The sequence below is a fragment of the Aotus nancymaae genome, unplaced genomic scaffold, assembly GCF_030222135.1.
Source record: "Aotus nancymaae isolate 86718 unplaced genomic scaffold, 86718_ANA_hifiasm-v0.15.2.pri h1tg000001l, whole genome shotgun sequence".
Taxonomy (NCBI): domain Eukaryota; kingdom Metazoa; phylum Chordata; class Mammalia; order Primates; family Aotidae; genus Aotus; species Aotus nancymaae.
In genome coordinates, this window is record NW_026988412.1 from 19,880,162 (window position 1) to 19,906,696 (window position 26,535).

The window sequence follows — 26,535 nt, forward strand, 5'->3', positions numbered from 1 at the left end:
AAGCACCAAATGTCTGCATTCTAGAATCGGAATGTGGCGGAATTCTAGAATGCACAGCACGGCGGAATTCTAAAGTCCTAAAATGCCTGCTATCGGGAAGTTAAGGTGTCTGACATCAAGAATGCTACCACGTCAGAATTATACCATTCTGAAACATTCTGGGATCTAGAATCAATGGACGGCTGAGTTCCAGAATGCGAGGGTGGCAAAACTCTAGAATCCTTGCGGGTCTGAACTCAAGAGTCATTCAATGTCCACATTCCAGAACTCTGGATGTCTGAAATATAGAAGCACCAAATGTCTGCATTCTAGAATCTGAATGTGGCGGAATTCTAGAATGCACAGCACAGCGGAATTTTAAAGTCCTAAAATGCCTGCTATACGGAAGTCAAGGTGTCTGACATCCAGAATGATACTAAGTCAGCATTCTACCGTTCTGAGAGATTCTCGGTTCTAGAATCAATGGATGGCAGAGTTCTCGAATGTCAGGGTGTTCAAACTCAAGAATACATGCGTGTGTGAACTCGAGAGTCATTCAATGTCCACATTCCGCATCACAGGGTGTCTGAATTCCAGAAGCACCAAATGTCTGCATTCTAGAATCGGAATGTGGCGGAATTCTAGAATGCACAGCAGGGCGGAATTCGAAAGTCCTAAAATGCCTGCTATCCGGAAGTTAAGGTGTCTGACATCCAGAATGCTACCACGTCAGAATTATACCATTCTGAAAGATTCTGGGATCTAGAATCAATGGACGGCTGAGTTCCAGAATGTCAGGGTTTCCAAACTCTAGAATCCTTGCATGTCTGAACTCGAGAGTCATTCAATATCCACATTCCAGGACTCTGGATGTCTGAAATATAGAAGCACCAAATGTCTGCATTCTAGAAACGGAATGTGGTAGATTTCTAGAATGCACAGCACGACAGAATTCTAAAGTCCTAAAATGCCTGCTATTCGGAAGTTAAGGTGTCTGACATCCAGAATGTTACTAGGTCAGCATTCTACCGTTCTGAGAGATTCTGGGTTCTAGAATCAATGGACGGCAGAGTTCTGGAATGTCAGGGTGTCCAAACTCTAGAATCCTTCTGTGTCTGAACTCGAGAGTCATTCAATGTCCACATTCCAGAACTCTGGATGTCTGAATTATAGAAGCACCAAATGTCTGCATTCTAGAATCGGAATGTGGCGGAATTCTAGAATGCACAGCATGGCGGAATTTTAAAGTCCTAAAATGCCTGCTATACGGAAGTCAAGGTGTCTGACCTCCAGAATGTTACTAAGTCAGCATTCTACCGTTCTGAGAAATTCTGGGTTCTAGAATCAATGGATGTCAGAGTTCTGGAATGTCAGGGTGTTCACACTCAAGAATACTTGCGTGTCTGAACTCGAGAGTCATTCAATGTCCACATTCTGCATCACAGGATGTCTGAATTCCAGAAGCACCAAATGTCTGCATTCTAGAAACGGAATGTGGCGGAATTCTAGAATGCACAGCACGGCGGAATTCGAAAGTCCTAAAATGCCTGCTATCCGGAAGTTAAGGTGTCTGAAATCCAGAATGCTACCACGTCAGAATTATACCATTCTGAAAGATTCTGGGATCTAGAATCAATGGACGGCTGAGTTCCAGAATGTCAGGGTTTCCAAACTCTAGAATCCTTGCATGTCTGAACTCGAGAGTCATTCAATATCCACATTCCAGGACTCTGGATGTCTGAAATATAGAAGCACCAAATGTCTGCATTCTAGAAACGGAATGTGGTAGATTTCTAGAATGCACAGCACGACAGAATTCTAAAGTCCTAAAATGCCTGCTATTCGGAAGTTAAGGTGTCTGACATCCAGAATGTTACTAGGTCAGCATTCTACCGTTCTGAGAGATTCTGGGTTCTAGAATCAATGGACGGCAGAGTTCTGGAATGTCAGGGTGTCCAAACTCTAGAATCCTTCTGTGTCTGAACTCGAGAGTCATTCAATGTCCACATTCAAGAACTCTGGATGTCTGAATTATAGAAGCACCAAATGTCTGCATTCTAGAATCGGAATGTGGCGGAATTCTAGAATGCACAGCATGGCGGAATTTTAAAGTCCTAAAATGCCTGCTATACGGAAGTCAAGGTGTCTGACCTCCAGAATGTTACTAAGTCAGCATTCTACCGTTCTGAGAAATTCTGGGTTCTAGAATCAATGGATGTCAGAGTTCTGGAATGTCAGGGTGTTCACACTCAAGAATACTTGCGTGTCTGAACTCGAGAGTCATTCAATGTCCACATTCTGCATCACAGGATGTCTGAATTCCAGAAGCACCAAATGTCTGCATTCTAGAAACGGAATGTGGCGGAATTCTAGAATGCACAGCACGGCGGAATTCGAAAGTCCTAAAATGCCTGCTATCCGGAAGTTAAGGTGTCTGAAATCCAGAATGCTACCACGTCAGAATTATACCATTCTGAAAGATTCTGGGATCTAGAATCAATGGACGGCTGAGTTCCAGAATGTCAGGGTTTCCAAACTCTAGAATCCTTGCATGTCTGAACTCGAGAGTCATTCAATATCCACATTCCAGGACTCTGGATGTCTGAAATATAGAAGCACCAAATGTCTGCATTCTAGAAACGGAATGTGGTAGATTTCTAGAATGCACAGCACGACAGAATTCTAAAGTCCTAAAATGCCTGCTATTCGGAAGTTAAGGTGTCTGACATCCAGAATGTTACTAGGTCAGCATTCTACCGTTCTGAGAGATTCTGGGTTCTAGAATCAATGGACGGCAGAGTTCTGGAATGTCAGGGTGTCCAAACTCTAGAATCCTTCCGTGTCTGAACTCGAGAGTCATTCAATGTCCACATTCAAGAACTCTGGATGTCTGAATTATAGAAGCACCAAATGTCTGCATTCTAGAATCGGAATGTGGCGGAATTCTAGAATGCACAGCACGGCGGAATTCTAAAGTCCTTAAATGCCTGCTATCCGGAAGTTAAGGTGTCTGACATCAAGAATGCTACCAAGTCAGAATTATACCATTCTGAAAGATTCTGGGATCTAGAATCAATGGACGGCTGAGTTCCAGAATGTCAGGGTGGCAAAACTCGAGAATCCTTGCCTGTCTGAACTCGAGAGTCATTCAATGTCCACATTCCAGAACTCTGGATGTCTGAAATATAGAAGCACCAAATGTCTGCATTCTAGAATCGGAATGTGGCGGAATTCTAGAATGCACAGCATGGCGGAATTTTAAAGTCCTAAAATGCCTGCTATACGGAAGTCAAGGTGTCTGACCTCCAGAATGTTACTAAGTCAGCATTCTACCGTTCTGAGAAATTCTGGGTTCTAGAATCAATGGATGGCAGAGTTCTGGAATGTCAGGGTGTTCTCACTCAAGAATACTTGCGTGTCTGAACTCGAGAGTAATTCAATGTCCACATTCCGCATCACAGGGTGTCTGAATTCCAGAAGCACCAAATGTCTGCATTCTATAATCGGAATGTGGCGGAATTCTAGAATGCACAGCACGGCGGAATTCGAAAGTCCTAAAATGCCTGCTATTCGGAAGTTAAGGTGTCTGACATCCAGAATGTTACTAGGTCAGCATTCTACCGTTCTGAGAGATCCTGGGTTCTAGAATCAATGGACGGCAGAGTTCTGGAATGTCAGGGTGTCCAAACTCTAGAATCCTTCCGTGTCTGAACTCGAGAGTCATTCAATGTCCACATTCCAGAACTCTGGATGTCTGAATTATAGAAGCACCAAATGTCTGCATTCTAGAATCGGAATGTAGCGGAATTCTAGAATGCACAGCACGGTGGAATTCTAAATTCCTAAAATGCCTGCTATCCGGAAATTAAGGTGTCTGACATCAAGAATGCCACCAAGTCAGAATTATACCATTCTGAAAGATTCTGGGATCTAGAATCAATGGTCGGCTGAGTTCCAGAATGTCAGGGTGGCAAAACTCTAGAATCCTTGCGTGTCTGAACTCGAGAGTCATTCAATGTCCACATTCCAGAACTCTGGATGTCTGAATTATAGAAGCGCCAAATGTCTGCATTCTAGAATCGGAATGTGGCGGAATTCTAGAATGCACAGCACGGCGGAATTCTAAAGTCCTAAAATGCCTACCAGCCGAAAGTTAAGGTGTCTGATGACCAGTATGTTACTAGGTCAGCATTCTACCGTTCTGAGAGATTCTGGGTTCTTAAATCAATGGACGGCAGAGATCTGGAATGTCAGGTTGTCCAAACTCTAGAATCCTTGCGTGTCTGAACTCGAGAGTCATTCAATGTCCACATTCCCCATAACAGGGTGTCTGAATTCCAGAAGCAACAAATGTCTGCATTCTAGAATCGGAATGTTGCGGAATTCTAGAATGCACAGCACGGCGTAATTCGAAAGTCCTAAAATGCCTGCTATCCGGAAGTTAAGGTGTCTGAAATCCAGAATGCTACCACGTCAGAATTATACCATTCTGAAAGATTCTGGGATCTAGAATCAATGGAAGGCTGAGTTCCAGAATGTCAGGGTTTCCAAACTCTAGAATCCTTGCATGTCTGAACTCGAGAGTCATTCAATATCCACATTCCAGGACTCTGGATGTCTGAAATATAGAAGCACCAAATGTTTGCATTCTAGAATCGGAATGTGGTAGAATTCTAGAATGCACAGCACGACAGAATTCTAAAGTCCTAAAATGCCTGCTCTTCGGAAGTTAAGGTTTCTGACATCCAGAATGTTACTAGGTCAGCATTCTACCGTTCTGAGAGATTCTGGGTTCTAGAATCAATGGACGGCAGAGATCTGGAATGTCAGGGTGTCCAAACTCTAGAATCCTTGCGTGTCTGAACTCGAGAGTCATTCAATGTCCACATTCCAGAACTCTGGATGTCTGAAATATAGAAGCACCAAATGTCTGCATTCTAGAATCGGAATGTGGCGGAATTCTAGAATGCACAGCACAGCGGAATTTTAAAGTCCTACAATGCCTGCTATACGGAAGTCAAGGTGTCTGACATCCAGAATGTTACTAAGTCAGCATTCTACAGTTCTGAGAGATTCTCGGTTCTAGAATCAATGGATGGCAGAGTTCTGGAATGTCATGGTGTTCAAACTCAAGAATACTTGCGTGTCTGAACTCGAGAGTCATTCAATGTCCACATTCCGCATCACAGGGTGTCTGAATTCCAGAAGCACCAAATGTCTGCATTCTAGAATCGGAATGTGGTGGAATTCTAGAATGCACAGCACGGCGGAATTCGAAAGTCCTAAAATGCCTGCTATCCGTAAGTTAAGGTGTCTGACATCCAGAATGCTACCACGTCAGAATTATACCATTCTGAAAGATTCTGGGATCTAGAATCAATGGACGGCTGAGTTCCAGAATGTCAGGGTTTCCAAACTCTAGAATCCTTGCAAGTCTGAACTCGAGAGTCATTCAATATCCACGTTCCAGGACTCTGGATGTCTGAAATATAGAAGCACCAAATGTCTGCATTCTAGAATCGGAATGTGGTAGAATTCTAGAATGCACAGCACGACAGAATTCTAAAGTCCTAAAATGCCTGCTATTCGGAAGTTAAGGTGTCTGACATCCAGAATGTTACTAGGTCAGCATTCTACCGTTCTGAGAGATTCTGGGTTCTAGAATCAATGGACGGCAGAGTTCTGGAATGTCAGGGTGTCTAAACTCTAGAATCCTTCAGTGTCTGAACTCGTGAGTCATTCAATGTCCACATTCCGGATCACAGGGTGTCTGAATTCCAGAAGCACCAAATGTCTGCATTCTAGAATCGGAATGTGGCGGAATTCTAGAATGCACAGCACGGCGGAATTCGAAAGTCCTAAAATGCCTGCTATCGGGAAGTTAAGGTGTCTGACATCCACAATGCTACCACGTCAGAATTATACCATTGTGAAACATTCTGGGATCTAGAATCAATGGACGGCTGAGTTCCAGAATGTCAGGGTGGCAAAACTCTAGAATCCTTGCGTGTCTGAACTCGAGAGTCATTCAATGTCCACATTCCAGAACTCTGGATGTCTGAATTATAGAAGCACCAAATGTCTGCCTTCAAGGATCGGAATGTGGCGGAATTCTAGAATGCACAGCACGGCGGAATTCTAAAGTCCTAAAATGCCTGCTATCCGGAAATTAAGGTGTCTGACATCAAGAATGCTACCACGTCAGAATTATACCATTCTGAAAGATTCTGGGATCTAGAATCAATGGACGGCTGAGTTCCAGAATGTCAGGGTGGCAAAACTCTAGAATCCTTGCGTGTCTGAACTCGAGAGTCATTCAATGTCCACATTCCAGAACTCTGGATGTCTAATTATAGAAGCACCAAATGTCTGCATTCTAGAATCGGAATGTGGCGGAATTCTAGAATGCACAGCACGGCGGAATTCTAAAGTCCTAAAATGCCTGCTATCCGGAAGTTAAGGTGTCTGACATCAAGAATGCTACCAAGTCAGAATTATAACATTCTGAAAGATTCTGGGATCTAGAATCAATGGACGGCTGAGTTCCAGAATGTCAGGGTGGCAAAATTCTAGAATCCTTGTGTGTCTGAACTCGAGAGTCATTCAATGTCCACATTCCAGAACTCTGGATGTCTGAATTATAGAAGCACCAAATGTCTGCATTCTAGAATCGGAATGTGGCGGAATACTAGAATGCACAGCACGGCGGAATTCTAAAGTCCTAAAATGCCTACTAGCCGAAAGTTAAGGTGTCTGATGACCAGTATGTTACTAGGTCAGCATTCTACCGTTCTGAGAGATTCTGGGTTCTAGAATCAATGGACGGCAGAGATCTGGAATGTCAGGTTGTCCAAACTCTAGAATCCTTGCGTGTCTGAACTCGAGAGTCATTCAATGTCCACATTCCCCTCACAGGGTGTCTGAATTCCAGAAGCAACAAATGTCAGCATTCTAGAATCGGAATGTTGCGGAATTCGAGAATGCACAGCACGGCGTAATTCGAAAGTCCTAAAATGCCTGCTATCCGGAAGTTAAGGTGTCTGAAATCCAGAATGCTACCACGTCAGAATTATACCATTCTGAAAGATTCTGGGATCTAGAATCAATGGAAGGCTGAGTTCCAGAATGTCAGGGTTTCCAAACTCTAGAATCCTTGCATGTCTGAACTCGAGAGTCATTCAATATCCACATTCCAGGACTCTGGATGTCTGAAATATAGAAGCACCAAATGTCTGCATTCTAGAATCGGAATGTGGTAGAATTCTAGAATGCACAGCATGACAGAATTCTAAAGTCCTAAAATGCCTGCTCTTCGGAAGTTAAGGTTTCTGACGTCCAGAATGTTACTAGGTCAGCATTCTACCGTTCTGAGAGATTCTGGGTTCTAGAATCAATGGACGGCAGAGATCTGGAATGTCAGGGTGTCCAAACTCTAGAATCCTTGCGGGACTGAATTCGAGAGTCATTCAATGTCCACATTCCAGAACTCTGGATGTCTGAAATATAGAAGCACCAAATGTCTGCATTCTAGAATCGGAATGTGGCGGAATTCTAGAATGCACAGCACAGCGGAATTTTAAAGTCCTAAAATGCCTGCTATACGGAAGTCAAGGTGTCTGACATCCAGAATGTTACTAAGTCAGCATTCTACCGTTCTGAGAGATTCTCGGTTCTAGAATCAATGGATGGCAGAGTTCTGGAATGTCAGGGTGTTCAAACTCAAGAATACTTGCGTGTCCGAACTCGAGAGTCATTCAATGTCCACATTCCGCATCACAGGGTGTCTGAATTCCAGAAGCACCAAATGTCTGCATTCTAGAATCGGAATGTGGCGGAATTCTAGAATGCACAGCACGGCGGAATTCGAAAGTCCTAAAATGCCTGCTATCCGTAAGTTAAGGTGTCTGACATCCAGAATGCTACCACGTCAGAATTATACCATTCTGAAAGATTCTGGGATCTAGAATCAATGGACGGCTGAGTTCCAGAATGTCAGGGTTTCCAAACTCTAGAATCCTTGCATGTCTGAACTCGAGAGTCATTCAATATCCACATTCCAGAACTCTGGATGTCTGAAATATAGAAACACCAAATGTCTGCATTCTAGAATCGGAATGTGGTAGAATTCTAGAATGCACAGCACGACAGAATTCTAAAGTCCTAAAATGCCTGCTATTCGGAAGTTAAGGTGTCTGACATCCAGAATGTTACTAGGTCAGCATTCTACCGTTCTGAGAGATTCTGGGTTCTAGAATCAATGGACGGCAGAGTTCTGGAATGTCAGGGTGTCTAAACTCTAGAATCCTTCCGTGTCTGAACTCGTGAGTCATTCAATGTCCACATTCCGGATCACAGGGTGTCTGAATTCCAGAAGCACCAAATGTCTGCATTCTAGAATCGGAATGTGGCAGAATTCTAGAATGCACAGCACGGCGGAATTCGAAAGTCCTAAAATGCCTGCTATCGGGAAGTTAAGGTGTCTGACATCCACAATGCTACCACGTCAGAATTATACCATTCTGAAACATTCTGGGATCTAGAATCAATGGACGGCTGAGTTCCAGAATGTCAGGGTGGCAAAATTCTAGAATCCTGGCGTGTCTGAACTCGAGAGTCATTCAATGTCCACATTCCAGAACTCTGGATGTCTGAATTATAGAAGCACCAAATGTCTGCATTCAAGAATCGGAATGTGGCGGAATTCTAGAATGCACAGCACGGCGGAATTCTAAAGTCCTAAAATGCCTGCTATCCGGAAGTTAAGGTGTCTGACATCAAGAATGCTACCACGTCAGAATTATACCATTCTGAAAGATTCTGGGATCTAGAATCAATGGACGGCTGAGTTCCAGAATGTCAGGGTGGCAAAACTCTAGAATCCTTGCGTGTCTGAACTCGAGAGTCATTCAATGTCCACATTCCAGAACTCTGGATGTCTGAAATATAGAAGCACCAAATGTCTGCATTCTAGAATCGGAATGTGGCGGAATTCTAGAATGCACAGCACGGTGGAATTCTAAAGTCCTAAAAGGCCTACTAGCCGAAAGTTAATGTGTCTGATGACCAGTATGTTACTAGGTCAGCATTCTACCGTTCTGAGAGATTCTGGGTTCTAGAATCAATGGACGGCAGAGTTCTGGAATGTCAGGGTGTCCAAACTCTAGAATCCTTGCGTGTCTGAACTCGAGAGTCATTCAATGTCCACATGCGGATCACAGGGTGTCTGAATTCCAGAAGCACCAAATGTCTTCATTCTAGAATTGGAATGTGGTGGAATTCTAGAATGCACAGCACGGCGGAATTCTAAAGTCCTAAAATGCCTGCTATACGGAAGTCAAGGTGTCTGACATCCAGAATATTACTAAGTCAGCATTCTACCGTTCTGAGAGATTCTCGGTTCTAGAATCAATGGATGGCAGAGTTCTGGAATGTCAGGGTGTTCAAACTCAAGAATACTTGCGTGTCTGAACTCGAGAGTCATTCAATGTCCACATTCCGCATCACAGGGTGTCTGAATTCCAGAAGCACCAAATGTCTGCATTCTAGAATCGGAATGTGGCGGAATTCTAGAATGCACAGCACGGCGGAATTCGAAAGTCCTAAAATACCTGCTATCCGTAAGTTAAGGTGTCTGACATCCAGAATGCTACCACGTCAGAATTATACCATTCTGAAAGATTCTGGGATCTAGAATCAATGGACGGCTGAGTTCCAGAATGTCAGGGTTTCCAAACTCTAGAATCCTTGCATGTCTGAACTCGAGGGTCATTCAATATCCACATTCCAGAACTCTGGATGTCTGAAATATAGAAACACCAAATGTCTGCATTCTAGAATCGGAATGTGGTAGAATTCTAGAATGCACAGCACGACAGAATTCTAAAGTCCTAAAATGCCTGCTATTCGGAAGTTAAGGTGTCTGACATCCAGAATGTTACTAGGTCAGCATTCTACCGTTCTGAGAGATTCTGGGTTCTAGAATCAATGGACGGCAGAGTTCTGGAATGTCAGGGTGTCTAAACTCTAGAATCCTTCCGTGTCTGAACTCGTGAGTCATTCAATGTCCACATTCCGGATCACAGGGTGTCTGAATTCCAGAAGCACCAAATGTCTGCATTCTAGAATCGGAATGTGGCAGAATTCTAGAATGCACAGCACGGCGGAATTCGAAAGTCCTAAAATGCCTGTTATCGGGAAGTTAAGGTGTCTGACATCCACAATGCTACCACGTCAGAATTATACCATTCTGAAACATTCTGGGATCTAGAATCAATGGACGGCTGAGTTCCAGAATGTCAGGGTGGCAAAATTCTAGAATCCTGGCGTGTCTGAACTCGAGAGTCATTCAATGTCCACATTCCAGAACTCTGGATGTCTGAATTATAGAAGCACCAAATGTCTGCATTCAAGAATCGGAATGTGGCGGAATTCTAGAATGCACAGCACGGCGGAATTCTAAAGTCCTAAAATGCCTGCTATCCGGAAGTTAAGGTGTCTGACATCAAGAATGCTACCACGTCAGAATTATACCATTCTGAAAGATTCTGGGATCTAGAATCAATGGACGGCTGAGTTCCAGAATGTCAGGGTGGCAAAACTCTAGAATCCTTGCGTGTCTGAACTCGAGAGTCATTCAATGTCCACATTCCAGAACTCTGGATGTCTGAAATATAGAAGCACCAAATGTCTGCATTCTAGAATCGGAATGTGGCGGAATTCTAGAATGCACAGCACGGCGGAATTCTAAAGTCCTAAAAGGCCTACTAGCCGAAAGTTAATGTGTCTGATGACCAGTATGTTACTAGGTCAGCATTCTACCGTTCTGAGAGATTCTGAGTTCTAGAATCAATGGACGGCAGAGTTCTGGAATGTCAGGGTGTCCAAACTCTAGAATCCTTGCGTGTCTGAACTCGAGAGTCATTCAATGTCCACATGCGGATCACAGGGTGTCTGAATTCCAGAAGCACCAAATGTCTTCATTCTAGAATTGGAATGTGGTGGAATTCTAGAATGCACAGCACGGCGGAATTCTAAAGTCCTAAAATGCCTGCTATCCGGAAGTTAAGGTGTCTGACATCCAGAATGGTACCACATCAGAATTATACCATTCTGAAACATTCTGGGATCTAGAATCAATGGACGGCCGAGTTCCAGAATGTCAGGGTGGCAAAACTCTAGAATCCTGGCGTGTCTGACCTTCGAGAGTCATTCAATGTCCACATTCCAGAACTCTGGATGTCTGAATTATAGAAGCACCAAATGTCTGCATTCTAGAATCGGAATGTGGCAGAATTCTAGAATGCACAGCATGGCGGAATTCGAAAGTCCTAAAATGCCTGCTTTCCGGAAGTTAAGGTGTCTGAAATCCAGAATGCTACCACGTCAGAATTATACCATTCTGAAAGATTCTGGGATCTAGAATCAATGGACGGCTGAGTTCCAGAATGTCAGGGTGGCAAAACTCTAGAATCCTTGCCTGTCTGAACTCGAGAGACATTCAATGTCCACATTCCAGAACTCTGGATGTCTGAAATATAGAGGCACCAAATGTCTGCATTCTAGAATCGGAATGTGGCGTAATTGTAGAATGCACAGCACGGCGGAATTTTAAGTCCTAAAATGCCTGCTATACGGAAGTCAAGGTGTCTGACCTCCAGAATGTTACTAAGTCAGCATTCTACCGTTCTGAGAAAATCTGGGTTCTAGAATCAATGGATGGCAGAGTTCTGGAATGTCAGGGTGTTCAAACTCAAGAATACTTGCATGTCTGAACTCGAGAGTCATTCAATGTCCACATTCCGCATCACAGGGTGTCTGAATTCCAGAAGCACCAAATGTCTGCATTCTAGAATCGGAATGTGGCAGAATTCTAGAATGCACAGCACGGCGGAATTCGAAAGTCCTAAAATGCCTGCAATCCGGAAGTTAAGGTGTCTGACATCCAGAATGCTACCACGTCAGAATTATACCATTCTGAAAGATTCTGGGATCTAGAATCAATGGACGGCTGAGTTCCAGAATGTCAGGGTTTCCAAACTCTAGAATCCTTGCATGTCTGAACTCGAGAGTCATTCAATATCCACATTCCAGGACTCTGGATGTCTGAAATATGGAAGCAACAAATGTCTGCATTCTAGAAACGGAATGTGGTAGATTTCTAGAATGCACAGCACGACAGAATTCTAAAGTCCTAAAATGCCTGCTATTCGGAAGTTAAGGTGTCTGACATCCAGAATGTTACTAGGTCAGCATTCTACCGTTCTGAGAGATTCTGGGTTCTAGAATCAATGGACGGCAGAGTTCTGGAATGTCAGGGTGTCCAAACTCTAGAATCCTTCCGTGTCTGAACTCGAGAGTCATTCAATGTCCACATTCCAGAACTCTGGATGTCTGAATTATAGAAGCACCAAATGTCTGCATTCTAGAATCGGAATGTGGCGGAATTCTAGAATGCACAGCACGGCGGAATTCTAAAGTCCTAAAATGCCTGCTATCCGGAAGTTAAGGTGTCTGACATCAAGAATGCTACCAAGTCAGAATTATACCATTCTGAAAGATTCTGGGATCTAGAATAAATGGACGGCTGAGTTCCAGAATGTCAGGGTGGCAAAACTCTAGAATCCTTGCGTGTCTGAACTCGAGAGTCATTCAATGTCCACATTCCAGAACTCTGGATGTCTGAATTATAGAATGCACAGCATGGCGGAATTTTAAAGTCCTAAAATGCCTGCTATACGGAAGTCAAGGTGTCTGACCTCCAGAATGTTACTAAGTCAGCATTCTATCGTTCTGAGAAATTCTGGGTTCAAGAATCAATGGATGGCAGAGTTCTGGAATGTCAGGGTGTTCAAACTCAAGAATACTTGCGTGTCTGAACTCGAGAGTCATTCAATGTCCACATTCCGCATCACAGGGTGTCTGAATTCCAGAAGCACCAAATGTCTGCATTCTAGAATCGGAATGTGGCGGAATTCTGGAATGCACAGCACGGCGGAATCCTAAAGTCCTAAAATGCCTTCTAGCCGACAGTTAAGGTGTCTGATGACCAGTATGTTACTAGGTCAGCATTCTACCGTTCTGAGAGATTCTGGGTTTTAGAATCAAAGGACGGCAGAGATCTGGAATGTCAGGTTGTCCAAACTCTAGAATCCTTGCGTGTCTGAACTCGAGAGTCATTCAATGTCCACATTCCCCATCACAGGGTGTCTGAATTCCAGAAGCAACAAATGTCTGCATTCTAGAATCGGAATGTTGCGGAATTCTAGAATGCACAGCACGGCGTAATTCGAAAGTCCTAAAATGCCTGCTATCCGGAAGTTAAGGTGTCTGAAATCCAGAATGCTACCACGTCAGAATTATACCATTCTGAAAGATTCTGGGATCTAGAATCAATGGACGGCTGAGTTCCAGAATGTCAGGGTTTCCAAACTCTAGAATCCTTGCATGTCTGAACTCGAGAGTCATTCAATATCCACATTCCAGGACTCTGGATGTCTGAAATATAGAAGCACCAAATGTTTGCATTCTAGAATCGGAATGTGGTAGAATTCTAGAATGCACAGCACGACAGAATTCTAAAGTCCTAAAATGCCTGCTCTTCGGAAGTTAAGGTTTCTGACATCCAGAATGTTACTAGGTCAGCATTCTACCGTTCTGAGAGATTCTGGGTTCTAGAATCAATGGACGGCAGAGATCTGGAATGTCAGGGTGTCCAAACTCTAGAATCCTTGCGTGTCTGAACTCGAGAGTCATTCAATGTCCACATTCCAGAACTCTGGATGTCTGAAATATAGAAGCACCAAATGTCTGCATTCTAGAATCGGAATGTGGCGGAATTCTAGAATGCACAGCACAGCGGAATTTTAAAGTCCTACAATGCCTGCTATACGGAACTCAAGGTGTCTGACATCCAGAATGTTACTAAGTCAGCATTCTACCGTTCTGAGAGATTCTCGGTTCTAGAAGCAATGGATGGCAGAGTTCTGGAATGTCAGGGTGTTCAAACTCAAGAATACTTGCGTGTCTGAACTCGAGAGTCATTCAATGTCCACATTCCACATCACAGGGTGTCTGAATTCCAGAAGCACCAAATGTCTGCATTCTAGAATCGGAATGTGGCGGAATTCTAGAATGCACAGCACGGCGGAATTCGAAAGTCCTAAAATGCCTGCTATCCGGAAGTTAAGGTGTCTGACATCCAGAATGCTACCACGTCAGAATTATACCATTCTGAAAGATTCTGGGATCTAGAATCAATGGACGGCTGAGTTCCAGAATGTCAGGGTTTCCAAACTCTAGAATCCTTGCATGTCTGAACTCGAGAGTCATTCAATATCCACATTCCAGGACTCTGGATGTCTGAAATATAGAAGCACCAAATGTCTGCATTCTAGAATCGGAATGTGGTAGAATTCTAGAATGCACAGCACGACAGAATTCCAGAGTCCTAAAATGCCTGCTATTCGGAAGTTAAGGTGTCTGACATCCAGAATGTTACTAGGTCAGCATTCTACCGTTCTGAGAGATTCTGGGTTCTAGAATCAATGGACGGCAGAGTTCTGGAATGTCAGGGTGTCTAAACTCTAGAATCCTTCCGTGTCTGAACTCGTGAGTCATTCAATGTCCACATTCCGGATCACAGGGTGTCTGAATTCCAGAAGCACCAAATGTCTGCATTCTAGAATCGGAATGTGGCGGAATTCTAGAATGCACAGCACGGCGGAATTCGAAAGTCCTAAAATGCCTGCTATCGGGAAGTTAAGGTGTCTGACATCCACAATGCTACCACGTCAGAATTATACCATTCTGAAACATTCTGGGATCTAGAATCAATGGACGGCTGAGTTCCAGAATGTCAGGGTGGCAAAACTCTAGAATCCTGGCGTTCTGAACTCGAGAGTCATTCAATGTCCGCATTCCAGAACTCTGGATGTCTGAATTATAGAAGCACCAAATGTCTGCATTCAAGAATCGGAATGTGGCGGAATTCTAGAATGCACAGCACGGCGGAATTCTAAAGTCCTAAAATGCCTGCTATCCGAAAGTTAAGGTGTCTGACATCAAGAATGCTACCACGTCGAAATTATACCATTCTGAAACATTCTGGGATCTAGAATCAATGGACGGCTGAGTTTCAGAATGTCAGGGTGGCAAAACTCTAGAATCCTTGCGTGTCTGAACTCGAGAGTCATTCAATGTCCACATTCCAGAACTCTGGATGTCTAATTATAGAAGCACCAAATGTCTGCATTCTAGAATCGGAATGTGGCGGAATTCTAGAATGCACAGCACGGCGGAATTCTAAAGTCCTAAAATGCCTGCTATCCGGAAGTTAAGGTGTCTGACATCAAGAATGCTACCAAGTCAGAATTATACCATTCTGAAAGATTCTGGGATCTAGAATCAATGGACGGCTGAGTTCCAGAATGTCAGGGTGGCAAAACTCTAGAATCCTGGCGTATCTGAACTCGAGAGTCATTCAATGTTCACATTCCAGAACTCTGGATGTCTGAAATATAGAAGCACCAAATGTCTGCATTCTTGAATCGGAATGTTGCGGAATTCTAGAATGCACAGCACGGCGGAATTCTAAAGTCCTAAAATGCCTGCTATCCGGAAGTTAAGGTGTCTGACATCAAGAATGCTACCACGTCAGAATTATACCATTCTGAAACATTCTGTGATCTAGAATCAATGGACGGCTGAGTTCCAGAATGTCAGGGTGGCAAAACTGTAGAATCCTTGCGTGTCTGAACTCGAGAGTCAGTCAATGTCCACATTCCAGAACTCTGGATGTCTGAATTATAGAAGCACCAAATGTCTGCATTCTAGAATCGGAATGTGGCGGAATTCTAGAATGCACAGCACGGCGGAATTCTAAAGTCCTAAAATGCCTGCTATCCGGAAGTTAAGGTGTCTGTCATCAAGAATGCTACCAAGTCAGAATTATACCATTCTGAAAGATTCTGGGATCTAGAATCAATGGACGGCTGAGTTCCAGAATGTCAGGGTGGCAAAATTCTAGAATCCTTGTGTGTCTGAACTCGAGAGTCATTCAAAGTCCACATTCCAGAACTCTGGATGTCTGAATTATAGAAGCACCAAATGTCTGCATTCTAGAATCGGAATGTGGCGGAATACTAGAATGCACAGCACGGCGGAATTCTAAAGCCCTAATATGCCTGCTATCCGGAAGTTAAGGTGTCTGACATCAAGAGTGCTACCAAGTCAGAATTATAACATTCTGAAAGATTCTGGGATCTAGAATCAATGGACCGCTGAGTTCCAGAATGTCAGGGTGGCAAAACTCTAGAATACTTGCCTGTCTGAACTCGAGAGACATTCAATGTCCACATTCCAGAACTCTGTATGTCTGAAATATAGAGGCACCAAAAGTCTGTATTCTAGAATCGGAATGTGGCGTAATTGTAGAATGCACAGCACGGCGGAATTTTAAGTCCTAAAATGCCTGCTATACGGAAGTCAAGGTGTCTGACCTCCAGAATGTTACTAAGTCAGCATTCTATCGTTCTGAGAAATTCTGGGTTCTAGAATCAATGGATGGCAGAGTTCTGGAATGTCAGGGTGTTCAAACTCAAGAATACTTGCATGTCTGAACTCGAGAGTCATTCAATGTCCACATTCCGCATCACAGGGTGTCTGAATTCCAGAAGCACCAAATGTCTGCATTCTAGAATCGGAATGTGGCGGAATTCTAGAATGCACAGCACGGCGGAATTCGAAAGTCCTAAAATGCCTGCTATCCGTAAGTTAAGGTGTCTGACATCCAGAATGCTACCACGTCAGAATTATACCATTCTGAAAGATTCTGGGATCTAGAATCAATGGACGGCTGAGTTCCAGAATGTCAGGGTTTCCAAACTCTAGAATCCTTGCATGTCTGAACTCGAGAGTCATTCAATATCCACATTCCAGGACTCTGGATGTCTGAAATATAGAAGCACCAAATGTCTGCATTCTAGAAACGGAATGTGGTAGATTTCTAGAATGCACAGCACGACAGAATTCTAAAGTCCTAAAATGCCTGCTATTCGGAAGTTAAGGTGTCTGACATCCAGAATGTTACTAGGTCAGCATTCTACCTTTCTGAGAGATTCTGGGTTCTAGAATCAATGGACGGCAGAGTTCTGGAATGTCAGGGTGTCCAAACTCGAGAATCCTTCCGTGTCTGAACTCGAGAGTCATTCAATGTCCACATTCCAGAACTCTGGATGTCTGAATTATAGAAGCACCAAATGTCTGCATTCTAGAATCGGAATGTGGCGGAATTCTAGAATGCACAGCACGGCGGAATTCTAAAGTCCTAAAATGCCTGCTATACGGAAGTCAAGGTGTCTGACCTCCAGAATGTTACTAAGTCAGCATTCTACCGTTCTGAGAAATTCTGGGTTCAAGAATCAATGGATGGCAGAGTTCTGGAATGTCAGGGTGTTCAAACTCAAGAATCCCTGCGTGTCTGAACTCGAGAGTCATTCAATGTCCACATTCCCCATCACAGGGTGTCTGAATTCAAGAAGCAACAAATGTCTGCATTCTAGAATCGGAATGTTGCGGAATTCTAGAATGCACAGCACGGCGTAATTCGAAAGTCCTAAAATGCCTGCAATCCGGAAGTTAAGGTGTCTGAAATCCAGAATGCTACCACGTCAGAATTATACCATTCTGAAAGATTCTGGGATCTAGAATCAATGGACGGCTGAGTTCCAGAATGTCAGGGTTTCCAAACTCTAGAATGCTTGCGTGTCTGAACTCGAGAGTCATTCAATGTCCACATTCCAGAACTCTGGATGTCTGAATTATAGAAGCGCCAAATGTCCGCATTCTAGATTCGGAATGTGGCGGAATTCTAGAATGCACAGCACGGCGGAATTCTAAAGTCCTAAAATGCCTACTAGCCGAAAGTTAAGGTGTCTGATGACCAGTATGTTACTAGGTCAGCATTCTACCGTTCTGAGAGATTCTGGGTTCTAGAATCAAAGGACGGCAGAGATCTGGAATGTCAGGTTGTCCAAACTCTAGAATCCCTGCGTGTCTGAACTCGAGAGTCATTCAATGTCCACATTCCCCATCACAGGGTGTCTGAATTCCAGAAGCAACAAATGTCTGCATTCTAGAATCGGAATGTTGCGGAATTCTAGAATGCACAGCACGGCGTAATTCGAAAGTCCTAAAATGCCTGCAATCCGGAAGTTAAGGTGTCTGAAATCCAGAATGCTACCACGTCAGAATTATACCATTCTGAAAGATTCTGGGATCTAGAATCAATGGACGGCTGAGTTCCAGAATGTCAGGGTTTCCAAACTCCAGAATCCTTGCATGTCTGAACTCGAGAGTCATTCAATATCCACATTCCAGGACTCTGGATGTCTGAAATATAGAAGCACCAAATGTTTGCATTCTAGAATCGGAATGTGGTAGAATTCTAGAATGCACAGCACGACAGAATTCTAAAGTCCTAAAATGCCTGCTCTTCGGAAGTTAAGGTTTCTGACATCCAGAATGTTACTAGGTCAGCATTCTACCGTTCTGAGAGATTCTGGGTTCTAGAATCAATGGGCGGCAGAGATCTGGAATGTCAGGGTGTCCAAACTCTAGAATCCTTGCGTGTCTGAACTCGAGAGTCATTCAATGTCCACATTCCAGAACTCTGGATGTCTGAAATATAGAAGCACCAAATGTCTGCATTCTAGAATCGGAATGTGGCGGAATTCTAGAATGCACAGCACAGCGGAATTTTAAAGTCCTACAATGCCTGCTATACGGAAGGCAAGGTGTCTGACATCCAGAATGTTACTAAGTCAGCATTCTACCGTTCTGAGAGATTCTCGGTTCTAGAATCAATGGATGGCAGAGTTTTGGAATGTCAGGGTGTTCAAACTCAAGAATACTTGCGTGTCTGAACTCGAGAGTCATTCAATGTCCGCATTCCGCATCACAGGGTGTCTGAATTCCAGAAGCACCAAATGTCTGCATTCTAGAATCGGAATGTGGCGGAATTCTAGAATGCACAGCACGGCGGAATTCGAAAGTCCTAAAATGCCTGCTATCCGGAAGTTAAGGTGTCTGACATCCAGAATGCTACCACGTCCGAATTATACCATTCTGAAAGATTCTGGGATCTAGAATCAATGGACGGCTGAGTTCCAGAATGTCAGGGTTTCCAAACTCTAGAATCCTTGCATGTCTGAACTCGAGAGTCATTCAATATCCACATTCCAGGACTCTGGATGTCTGAAATATAGAAGCACCAAATGTCTGCATTCTAGAATCGGAATGTGGTAGAATTCTAGAATGCACAGCACGACAGAATTCTAAAGTCCTAAAATGCCTGCTATTCGGAAGTTAAGGTGTCTGACATCCAGAATGTTACTAGGTCAGCATTCTGCCTTTCTGAGAGATTCTGGGTTCTAGAATCAATGGACGGCAGAGTTCTGGAATGTCAGGGTGTCTAAACTCTAGAATCCTTCCATGTCTGAACTCGTGAGTCATTCAATGTCCACATTCCGGATCACAGGGTGTCTGAATCCCAGAAGCACCAAATGTCTGCATTCTAGAATCGGAATGTGGCGGAATTCTAGAATGCACAGCACGGCGGAATTCGAAAGTCCTAAAATGCCTGCTATCGGGAAGTTAAGGTGTCTGACATCCACAATGCTACCACGTCAGAATTATACCATTCTGAAACATTCTGGGATCTAGAATCAATGGACGGCTGAGTTCCAGAATGTCAGGGTGGCAAAACTCTAGAATCCTGGCGTGTCTGAACTCGAGAGTCATTCAATGTCCACATTCCAGAACTCTGGATGTCTGAATTATAGAAGCACCAAATGTCTGCATTCAAGAATCGGAAAGTGGCGGAATTCTAGAATGCACAGCACGGCGGAATTCTAAAGTCCTAAAATGCCTGCTATCCGGAAGTTAAGGTGTCTGACATCAAGAATGCTACCACGTCAGAATTATACCATTCTGAAACATTCTGGGATCTAGAATCAATGGATGGCTGAGTTTCAGAATATCAGGGTGGCAAAACTCTAGAATCCTTGCGTGTCTGAACTCGAGAGTCATTCAATGTCCACATTCCAGAACTCTGGATGTCTAATTATAGAAGCACCAAATGTCTGCATTCTAGAATCGGAATGTGGCGGAATTCTAGAATGCACAGCACGGCGGAATTCTAAAGTCCTAAAATGCCTGCTATCCGGAAGTTAAGGTGTCTGACATCAAGAATGCTACCACGTCAGAATTATACCATTCTGAAAGATTCTGGGATCTAGAATCAATGGACGGCTGAGTTCCAGAATGTCAGGGTGGCAAAACTCTAGAATCCTTGCGTGTCTGAACTCGAGAGTCATTCAATGTCCACATTCCGCATCACAGGGTGTCTGAATTCCAGAAGCACCAAATGTCTGCATTCTAGAATTGGAATGTGGCGGAATTCTAGAATGCACAGCACGGCGGAATTCGAAAGTCCTAAAATGCCTGCTATCCGGAAGTTAAGGTGTCTGATGACCAGTATGTTACTAGGTCAGCATTCTACCGTTCTGAGAGATTCTGGGTTCTAGAATCAAAGGACGGCAGAGATCTGGAATGTCAGGTTGTCCAAACTCTAGAATCCCTGCGTGTCTGAACTCGAGAGTCATTCAATGTCCACATTCCCCATCACAGGGTGTCTGAATTCCAGAAGCAACAAATGTCTGCATTCTAGAATCGGAATGTTGCGGAATTCTAGAATGCACAGCACGGCGTAATTCGAAAGTCCTAAAATGCCTGCTATCCGGAAGTTAAGGTGTCTGAAATCCAGAATGCTACCACGTCAGAATTATACCATTCTGAAAGATTCTGGGATCTAGAATCAATGGACGGCTGAGTTCCAGAATGTCAGGGTTTCCAAACTCCAGAATCCTTGCATGTCTGAACTCGAGAGTCATTCAATATCCACATTCCAGGACTCTGGATGTCTGAAATATAGAAGCACCAAATGTTTGCATTCTAGAATCGGAATGTGGTAGAATTCTAGAATGCACAGCATGACAGAATTCTAAAGTCCTAAAATGCCTGCTCTTCGGAAGGTAAGGTTTCTGACATCCAGAATGTTACTAGGTCAGCATTCTACCGTTCTGAGAGATTCTGGGTTCTAGAATCAATGGGCGGCAGAGATCTGGAATGTCAGGGTGTCCAAACTCTAGAATCCTTGCGTGTCTGAACTCGAGAGTCATTCAATGTCCACATTCCAGAACTCTGGATGTCTGAAATATAGAAGCACCAAATGTCTGCATTCTAGAATCGGAATGTGGCGGAATTCTAGAATGCACAGCACAGCGGAATTTTAAAGTCCTACAATGCCTGCTATACGGAAGGCAAGGTGTCTGACATCCAGAATGTTACTAAGTCAGCATTCTACCGTTCTGAGAGATTCTCGGTTCTAGAATCAATGGATGGCAGAGTTTTGGAATGTCAGGGTGTTCAAACTCAAGAATACTTGCGTGTCTGAACTCGAGAGTCATTCAATGTCCACATTCCGCATCACAGGGTGTCTGAATTCCAGAAGCACCAAATGTCTGCATTCTAGAATCGGAATGTGGCGGAATTCTAGAATGCACAGCACGGCGGAATTCGAAAGTCCTAAAATGCCTGCTATCCGTAAGTTAAGGTGTCTGACATCCAGAATGCTACCACGTCAGAATTATACCATTCTGAAAGATTCTGGGATCTAGAATCAATGGATGGATGAGTTCCAGAATGTCAGGGTTTCCAAACTCTAGAATCCTTGCATGTCTGAACTCGAGAGTCATTCAATATCCACATTCCAGGACTCTGGATGTCTGAAATATAGAAGCACCAAATGTCTGCATTCTAGAATCGGAATGTGGTCGAATTCTAGAATGCACAGCACGACAGAATTCTAAAGTCCTAAAATGCCTGCTATTCGGAAGTTAAGGTGTCTGACAACCAGAATGTTACTAGGTCAGCATTCTACCGTTCTGAGAGATTCTGGGTTCTAGAATCAATGGACGGCAGAGTTCTGGAATGTCAGGGTGTCTAAACTCTAGAATCCTTCCGTGTCTGAACTCGTGAGTCATTCAATGTCCACATTCCGGATCACAGGGTGTCTGAATTCCAGAAGCACCAAATGTCTGCATTCTAGAATCGGAATGTGGCGGAATTCTAGAATGCACAGCACGGCGGAATTCGAATGTCCTAAAATGCCTGCTATCGGGAAGTTAAGGTGTCTGACATCCACAATGCTACCACGTCAGAATTATACCATTCTGAAACATTCTGGGATCTAGAATCAATGGACGGCTGAGTTCCAGAATGTCAGGGTGGCAAAACTCTAGAATCCTGGCGTGTCTGAACTCGACAGTCATTCAATGTCCACATTCCAGAACTCTGGAGGTCTGAATTATAGAAGCACCAAATGTCTGCATTCAAGAATCGGAATGTGGCGGATTTCTAGAATGCACAGCACAGCGGAATTCTAAAGTCCTAAAATGCCTGCTATCCGGAAGTTAAGGTGTCTGACATCAAGAATGCTACCACGTCAGAATTATACCATTCTGAAACATTCTGGGATCTAGAATCAATGGACGGCTGAGTTTCAGAATGTCAGGGTGGCAAAACTCTAGAATCCTTGCGTGTCTGAACTCGAGAGTCATTCAATGTCCACATTCCAGAACTCTGGATGTCTAATTATAGAAGCACCAAATGTCTGCATTCTAGAATCGGAATGTGGCGGAATTCTAGAATGCACAGCACGGCGGAATTTTAAAGTCCTAAAATGCCTGCTATCCGGAAGTTAAGGTGTCTGACATCAAGAATGCTACCAAGTCAGATTTATACCATTCTGAAAGATTCTGGGATCTAGAATCAATGGACGGCTGAGTTCCAGAATGTCAGGGTGGCAAAACTCTAGAATCCTTGCGTGTCTGAACTCGAGAGTCATTCAATGTCCACATTCCGCATCACAGGGTGTCTGAATTCCAGAAGCACCAAATGTCTGCATTCTAGAATCGGAATGTGGCGGAATTCTAGAATGCACAGCACGGCGGAATTCGAAAGTCCTAAAATGCCTGCTATCCGGAAGTTAAGGTGTCTGACATCCAGAATGCTACCACGTCAGACTTATACCATTCTGAAAGATTCTGGGATCTAGAATCAATGGACGGCTGAGTTCCAGAATGTCAGGGTTTCCAAACTCTAGAATCCTTGCATGTCTGAACTCGAGAGTCATTCAATATCCACATTCCAGGACTCTGGATGTCTGAAATATAGAAGCACCAAATGTCTGCATTCTAGAATCGGAATGTGGTAGAATTCTAGAATGCACAGCACGACAGAATTCTAAAGTCCTAAAATGCCTGCTATTCGGAAGTTAAGGTGTCTGACATCCAGAATGTTACTAGGTCAGCATTCTGCCTTTCTGAGAGATTCTGGGTTCTAGAATCAATGGACGGCAGAGTTCTGGAATGTCAGGGTGTCTAAACTCTAGAATCCTTCCATGTCTGAACTCGTGAGTCATTCAATGTCCACATTCCGGATCACAGGGTGTCTGAATCCCAGAAGCACCAAATGTCTGCATTCTAGAATCGGAATGTGGCAGAATTCTAGAATGCACAGCATGGCGGAATTCGAAAGTCCTAAAATGCCTGTTATCGGGAAGTTAAGGTGTCTGACATCCACAATGCTACCACGTCAGAATTATACCATTCTGAAACATTCTGGGATCTAGAATCAATGGACGGCTGAGTTCCAGAATGTCAGGGTGGCAAAATTCTAGAATCCTGGCGTGTCTGAACTCGAGAGTCATTCAATGTCCACATTCCAGAACTCTGGATGTCTGAATTATAGAAGCACCAAATGTCTGCATTCAAGAATCGGAATGTGGCGGAATTCTAGAATGCACAGCACGGCGGAATTCTAAAGTCCTAAAATGCCTGCTATCCGGAAGTTAAGGTGTCTGACATCAAGAATGCTACCACGTCAGAATTATACCATTCTGAAAGATTCTGGGATCTAGAATCAATGGACGGCTGAGTTCCAGAATGTCAGGGTGGCAAAACTCTAGAATCCTTGCGTGTCTGAACTCGAGAGTCATTCAATGTCCACATTCCAGAACTCTGGATGTCTGAAATATAGAAGCACCAAATGTCTGCATTCTAGAATCGGAATGTGGCGGAATTCTAGAATGCACAGCACGGCGGAATTCTAAAGTCCTAAAAGGCCTACTAGCCGAAAGTTAATGTGTCTGATGACCAGTATGTTACTAGGTCAGCATTCTACCGTTCTGAGAGATTCTGGGTTCTAGAATCAATGGACGGCAGAGTTCTGGAATGTCAGGGTGTCCAAACTCTAGAATCCTTGCGTGTCTGAACTCGAGAGTCATTCAATGTCCACATGCGGATCACAGGGTGTCTGAATTCCAGAAGCACCAAATGTCTTCATTCTAGAATTGGAATGTGGTGGAATTCTAGAATGCACAGCACGGCGGAATTCTAAAGTCCTAAAATGCCTGCTATCCGGAAGTTAAGGTGTCTGACATCCAGAATGGTACCACATCAGAATTATACCATTCTGAAACATTCTGGGATCTAGAATAAATGGACGGCCGAGTTCCAGAATGTCAGGGTGGCAAAACTCTAGAATCCTGGCGTGTCTGACCTTCGAGAGTCATTCAATGTCCACATTCCAGAACTCTGGATGTCTGAATTATAGAAGCACCAAATGTCTGCATTCTAGAATCGGAATGTGGCAGAATTCTAGAATGCACAGCATGGCGGAATTCGAAAGTCCTAAAATGCCTGCTTTCCGGAAGTTAAGGTGTCTGAAATCCAGAATGCTACCACGTCAGAATTATACCATTCTGAAAGATTCTGGGATCTAGAATCAATGGACGGCTGAGTTCCAGAATGTCAGGGTGGCAAAACTCTAGAATCCTTGCCTGTCTGAACTCGAGAGACATTCAATGTCCACATTCCAGAACTCTGGATGTCTGAAATATAGAGGCACCAAATGTCTGCATTCTAGAATCGGAATGTGGCGTAATTGTAGAATGCACAGCACGGCGGAATTTTAAGTCCTAAAATGCCTGCTATACGGAAGTCAAGGTGTCTGACCTCCAGAATGTTACTAAGTCAGCATTCTACCGTTCTGAGAAAATCTGGGTTCTAGAATCAATGGATGGCAGAGTTCTGGAATGTCAGGGTGTTCAAACTCAAGAATACTTGCGTGTCTGAACTCGAGAGTCATTCAATGTCCACATTCCGCATCACAGGGTGTCTGAATTCCAGAAGCACCAAATGTCTGCATTCTAGAATCGGAATGTGGCAGAATTCTAGAATGCACAGCACGGCGGAATTCGAAAGTCCTAAAATGCCTGCAATCCGGAAGTTAAGGTGTCTGACATCCAGAATGCTACCACGTCAGAATTATACCATTCTGAAAGATTCTGGGATCTAGAATCAATGGACGGCTGAGTTCCAGAATGTCAGGGTTTCCAAACTCTAGAATCCTTGCATGTCTGAACTCGAGAGTCATTCAATATCCACATTCCAGGACTCTGGATGTCTGAAATATGGAAGCAACAAATGTCTGCATTCTAGAAACGGAATGTGGTAGATTTCTAGAATGCACAGCACGACAGAATTCTAAAGTCCTAAAATGCCTGCTATTCGGAAGTTAAGGTGTCTGACATCCAGAATGTTACTAGGTCAGCATTCTACCGTTCTGAGAGATTCTGGGTTCTAGAATCAATGGACGGCAGAGTTCTGGAATGTCAGGGTGTCCAAACTCTAGAATCCTTCCGTGTCTGAACTCGAGAGTCATTCAATGTCCACATTCCAGAACTCTGGATGTCTGAATTATAGAAGCACCAAATGTCTGCATTCTAGAATCGGAATGTGGCGGAATTCTAGAATGCACAGCACGGCGGAATTCTAAAGTCCTAAAATGCCTGCTATCCGGAAGTTAAGGTGTCTGACATCAAGAATGCTACCAAGTCAGAATTATACCATTCTGAAAGATTCTGGGATCTAGAATAAATGGACGGCTGAGTTCCAGAATGTCAGGGTGGCAAAACTCTAGAATCCTTGCGTGTCTGAACTCGAGAGTCATTCAATGTCCACATTCCAGAACTCTGGATGTCTGAATTATAGAATGCACAGCATGGCGGAATTTTAAAGTCCTAAAATGCCTGCTATACGGAAGTCAAGGTGTCTGACTTCCAGAATGTTACTAAGTCAGCATTCTATCGTTCTGAGAAATTCTGGGTTCAAGAATCAATGGATGGCAGAGTTCTGGAATGTCAGGGTGTTCAAACTCAAGAATACTTGCGTGTCTGAACTCGAGAGTCATTCAATGTCCACATTCCGCATCACAGGGTGTCTGAATTCCAGAAGCACCAAATGTCTGCATTCTAGAATCGGAATGTGGCGGAATTCTAGAATGCACAGCACGGCGGAATCCTAAAGTCCTAAAATGCCTTCTAGCCGACAGTTAAGGTGTCTGATGACCAGTATGTTACTAGGTCAGCATTCTACC